Source organism: Octodon degus, unplaced genomic scaffold, assembly GCF_000260255.1.
Source record: "Octodon degus isolate 3935 unplaced genomic scaffold, OctDeg1.0 scaffold00037, whole genome shotgun sequence".
NCBI lineage: Eukaryota > Metazoa > Chordata > Mammalia > Rodentia > Octodontidae > Octodon > Octodon degus.
The window spans coordinates 16,825,247-16,831,393 of record NW_004524613.1 but is presented as its reverse complement, the minus strand read 5'-3'; positions in this window follow the sequence as shown (position 1 = coordinate 16,831,393).

The following is a 6,147-nucleotide window of genomic DNA, read 5'->3' as shown; positions in this document are numbered from 1 at the left end:
TTTTTTTTTCCCAGTCCCCAGCAGTACGAGGGATCGAACTCAGGACCTTGTGCTTGCCAGGCAGGCACTTATGCCACTGAGTTATATTTCTGTAAGAGATGTTGAGTGTGATGGGGCCAAAAGAAAAGAAGTGTAAACAGCTTTGGGAGGCTGTGCAGATAGCAGAACCTTGGATAACTACATGTGCTGAGGTTGAAGTCTTCTTAAAAGTACAGTGGGATCATGGCTCGAGGACACTTGTTTGCAGACGTTTTGGTTGATAAGCAAAAGCTGTTGGCAAACTTCAGGTTTTGCTTGCAAGTTCTACATTGGGCGGCAAGTGCCCACAGCCGTCTTTGCCACGCAAACCCAGATGTGGCCATCTTTTCCAAAACTGTGGAACAAAGTCAGTTCATGAACCGAGGTGTTACCGTGCAAGGGTTAGATGTTGCCCTCTCTTGTCTCCTTTCCGTCTTTATCTCTGCCATCCCTGCTTGTCCCCACCCCAGACTTCTTCTTTTTTTGTTTTTTGTCTTTTTTGGTGGGGACTTTTTTTTAAAAAAAATTATTTTGAAGAGAGTAGAGAAACAATGGATAAGACACTATAAGTGATGCACAATTTAAAAAAAAAACAAGATGAAATGTACTCAGCAGTGGTTGTTATGTTGCACATTGATGTCTTCAGTGTAGTTGCTCAGATTAGATGTAAGCATGGAAAATTGGTCAAAGTAAAATTTTTAAGCATCTACTACTACCTTCAAAAACCAATAATAATTAGTAATACAATCACTTTAAAAATATGAGTTATATATATACTCATATCTATTAATATATGTGTATGTGTCTTCTTCTATGCGATTTGTCCAGAACATCTACAAAGAGCTCTTTCTGTGTCATTTTGCTTTCTCAGAGCACAAGGCCTGAAGATAGTCAGACCTCCCACATGTCAGCTTAGGAATCAAAGAGATGGGTTCACATGGTACAAGTGCTACATCAAATTCCCTAAAAGCAAAGAGTTTTTTTTATTCTGAATAAAAGAAGTTGAACTGAATTCTAAAAAACAAATTCCAGCCCCTTCCTTCCACTCACATCCTAAGTATCGCAGCAAAGAAGATCTAAGCAGCCCTGTCATTTCCGATGCTCAAAGTATGAACTGACTGATCTTCAAACTTCCCAAGAGACTCAATGAAAGTATCGAAGTCCAGACTGCCTGCCTGTCCCAGCAAAGAGACACCTCCCATGCCCTTCCCTTCTTGCCCCTGCTCTGCAGCTGCTACATAGAAGCAAACTTCAGACTGCAGTTCAGGGCTGCAGATAAGAATGCCAATCCTAGATATAGTGACAAAGAAATGAGTGAGGATTGACTGGCACCAACTGGAGTAAAGATAAGGACAGGCAGAGCTGCCCACGCTGAGAATGAGCTACGCAGGCGGTCTCAGGGGAGCTGTGCACATACCACAGCGAGTGTTTTTGTGTGCTTCAGCGTAGCTCTACCTTCTAAAGGAAGTTTGACTCTTCTTACAAAGCCACAAACTCATTATTTCAGAATTTTAAAATTAAGCAATATACAAAGACTAATATTATTCCTTCTGGGATATTGAGACAATAGCTAAGAGGCTCTGGATCTGTACACATAAAAACAGAATGGAAAGCAACTGATCTATTCTCAATTGGGGCATTTTATCCAGTCCATTCATTTTACAGATGAGGAAACTAAGGCCCAGGTGGAATGCTGAAGGTGTCCTGGACTTAAGTATGCACCAGCTGAGACAGACTAATATTCCAGCGAGGGCAGGAGTACTGACTGGCTTAGGGAACAGCTAGGTTGCCCCACCAGCTTCTAAAGATGAGAGTCCAGTCCCTCTGAGCTTATCCTCCCCTCTCTGAGTAAGAAAAAAATCAATGTATTCCTCTCAGACCAGGGTACTGGGGCCTCTTCTCCATCAGCTCAGGTGTAAGTCCCAGCCTCCCAGCCCTGGACCAGTCACAGAGCCCCTGACCCCCAGGCGATCAGCAGCTGCCTTGTCCTCTGCCTGATGGGTATGGCAGGCTTGGGAAAGACCTCAAGTGGGGGGGAGGGGGTTGAGAAAGCAGAGGCCTGGGGACTACAAGCCAGGGGAGGGGGGCCAGCTCCCACTGGCCACCTGGTCACTTCCACCTCAGGGGAACCCTCAATGTTAATAGGGGATGGGGCTGGCCTGTACTCACCATCCATTCTGGGGAAACATTGAGACCAAACCTCCAAGGTATCTATTTGATGTAAGTACTCACAAAAGCTTAATATTTACCATAAATATAATACATATTTTGTTTGAAAGCAAAAACATTTATTGGCAAATTTAAAAATGGGCCATGTATTGCAGACACTTGTAACCCCAGCAGTTAGGAGACTGAAGCAGAAGAACTGTTCTTTTGAGGTCACCCTAGGCTACATAGAGGGTTTGAACCCAGCCTACTCCTACATACAGTGTTTGAACTCAGCAAGATCCTGTCTCAAAAAGACCAAAATAATAAATTGAAAACTGGGTCCCATATTTTACACAGCAGGAGTCATATTCTATAGAGGTAACCTTTGTCAGAACACTTAAAAGAAAAATAAATTCTTTTTAAATGTATTTTTAATAGTGCACATAGATTGTATAAGATGCTGAGTTTCAGTGTAGTCTTTCATACAAGCATACGACATATGATAATCATACCTGTCCGCCCCTTACTCTTGCTCATAATCCTTTCTACCTCCCCCATCTTATTGTCTAATAAGCTCCCTCTACTGGTCTCAAAAGAGAAGTATCGCATATTTGCCCTAATATGTGGACTCTAAAAAAGACAGAAAAATTAATTCTTATATTCCTTCCTGAATGAGATTACAGTCTCAAACTTGGCTACATATCAGACTTAGGGACACTGTGAGTCTAATTGGCCGAGGGTGAAGCCTGGGCTGCCCGTGTGATTATAGTCTGCCACCAAGGCTGAATGTTGCTTCTAGGAAGTAATACTAACGGAAGATTTTTTGTCCAATCCCTAGAACGGCCCCTTCTGCTACTAGGATTTGGGTTCATATCCGTGTCCTGTCCATTGACGATTCACAAGAGGGCAGGGCGGGGTTTTGTTCATTCCTCTGCTTATTCACCTGAAAGATACTGACTGTTAGGACTTCTGTGTAGATGTCCCCCCAGCCCCTCATGCAGTTGCAGGAGGGGCATTTTTAGAAGTGGCTGAATGTAAAGGTATAATGCTGCAGTAAATAGGTGATGCTGGGATCAAGGTTGTGTAATTACTAAATTGGTCCACTAATTGGTTTGACATAATTCTGGGTTTGGATCACAGGAAGGCCCACACTGGGTGTGAGTGGTGAAGGTGGGTAGCCAGGATACAATATAAAGGGCAGCGAGAGAGCTGCTGATGTTGTCACTTGCTGTTTCTTTGCCACTTCACTGCTTCGCTACCTTCTGCCTGCCATGAACTGTTTCTCCTCTGATGCCCCTCTGCCATGTCACCCTGCCCTGGACTCAGCTGACTATGGACTGAAACCTCTCCAAACTATGAGCTAAATAAGCCTTTCTTCCTTTACTTTGAGAGTCGGGTATTTTGTCTCAGCAATGAGAAAAGACACTGACCTTATCAAGGAAGATGTACTAAGGACTGCCACATCATCCTCCCCCACATCCGACTGTCATTGTGCTTATTTCCAATCAGTGCAGGCTATATAGAGATGACTTCCCTAAGTTGGCCTTCAGTTTAATTAGTGAGTCTGGCTGAGGTTGTGTACATATCCTCAGGAAAGCAAGCAGTTAGTAGTGGACTAACAGTTTATCATCAATGGCCAATTGTGACACTGTAGTGCTAGGATATGAGATTACATTTCCACTGAGGCCTGCATGACTCCGGAAGAAATTCTTCCCAGAATTGGCTACAAGGCAGGTTACTTGTTAACCATAACCTAAATCTGGCTGCTCCTGTTTCTTCAACAAGAATGTTTGTTCCCTCTGATATAAGCCTCGCCTGCCTGGTGCTAGATGTCCTCTAGCACATCCCAGCTGCAATCCTCTCGTCATTTTCCTCAGTGAATAACCAAGTTTCTAGGTGGCTCCTGGCTTGTTGTTCCTGGAGAACCATGGGCCATCCAGATCCCTGCCTGCACTTCTGTTGTGTCTTCTGATTCTTCCTCCCACTGTAGGCTCTAACTCTGGGCAGGAGTTTGGGGACTCATCGCAGGGGTCCCTGATAACTAGCACCGTGAAAGGAGTCTCTAATAATGGCCATATCAAAGTGGTGCTTGATGCCTCTCACAAGAACTTACACTGGGTGTCCAAGGCTAATGGTCGAGGGGTGTGTGAAATTTAACAAATCACTTTATGGGCTCACCAGTCCAGATTTGAAGGTATTTAAATTTTCTTGGGGGTGAGGGGTACTGGGAACTGAACCCAGCTCTCACTGAACTACATCTTTAGTCCTTTATTTTATTTTGAGACAGGGTTTCACTAAGTCACTAAATTGCCCAGGCTGGATTTGAACTCACAATCCTCATGCCTCAGACTCTAGAAGGGCTGGGATCACAGGCATGCACCACTATCCCAGGCCAAATTTAAAATAAGATTCAGCCAAAGAGATCAGTTTCTTTGTTTACCAGTTATTCCTCAATATTAAAGTTTTTGGGGCTGGGGAGATAGCTCAGTAGAATAAGTGCTTGCCTGGCAAGCACAAGGGTCTGTGTTCAATCCCCAGTTCCGGAAAAAAAAAAAGATTTTCTTTGTAAACATATTTTTCCATAAAAATGACCTCTCTCTCTCTCTGTCTCTCTGTCTCTCTCTCTCTCTGTCTCTCTCTCTCTCTCTCTCTCTCTCTCTCTCTCTCTCTCTCTCTCTCTCTCTGGATTCAACTCAAGGCCACACTTACTAGACAAATGCTTTCAACTAGCTCTATCTGTACTACTTTCTTCTATTTTGAGACAAGTTTTCTCTCAGAGGTCCAGGCTGGCCTGGAATTTCTAATCTTCCTGCCTTAGTCTCCCAATTAGTAGGAGTGTACTTGTGCATTACAACATCCAGAAAAGGGCCGGGGAGAAAGCTCAGTAGAATAAGCACTTGCCTGGCAAGCATAAGGTCATGAGTTCAATCCCCAGTACTGCAAACAACATCCAGAAAAAATGAAAATACTGGCTGAGAAGATAGCTCAGCAGTATGAACTGTGTAGCAAGACCCTGTGTCAAATATATACACACATACATATTTTTTAAAGTAAAATTAAATAAAAATCTCCTTAAATTCTACCAGCAATATGTATTCATCATATTGCTTGGCAAATAACATTTAAGTCATTATTCTGTGATTTACACATAGAACAATATTATGTCTCTATGCAGAATTTGAATTTTTTTTGGGGGGGGATGGTACTGGGGATTGAACTCAGGACCCTGCACTTGCCAGGCAAGTGCTTATTCTACTGAGCTATCTCCCCGGCCCCAAACTTTTTTTTCTTTTTCTTTTTTGTATTTTAGGAAATGGTCTATAGGGTGTTCAGGGTCTCACTACTAGATTGGACTCGCAGTAATCCGCCTATTTACAGCCTCACAAGAGCTGGGATAACAGGTGCATGCCACCACTATGCCCAGTCTTAATTGCTGGCTCAGTGCACCCCAGAGGCAGGGCTGGCATGGCCGGCCTGGAGATGGAACCCCTGGCCCCCGCGCCTGCTTGCAGGAGCTTTAATCTGCTGAGCTATTTGGCCGGTTCTTGGAATTTGAATTGTTGTTCAACAAATTTCTGGGCATCTCACCACGGTACGCATAAAGACTGACAATATGGTTTTTATGGCTCCACAATAGCCCATCAATCTGCTGCTGAATATTTAATTTTTTCCTTAATTATTTGCAATTTCTTTTTTTTATCTCCCTGGCCCCAATTATTTGTAACTTCAAACAAAGCTAAAACTAGTGTCCTGATTCTAGATTATAAAAGTTTAGAACATGAAATTTGATCTAGATTTGAGTCTTAGTTCCCAAGCTATAGATTGATGCTATCTGAAAAAGTGCCATACCCCTCAAAGCCTCAGGTTTTTTCTTTAACATGTGTCAAATTTTATTAACATCTTAACATGCTAGATGACTAAAACAGAAAACTGGACAAACTTAGAGCAGTTCTGAAGCTTCACATAAGTGGTAAACAATAC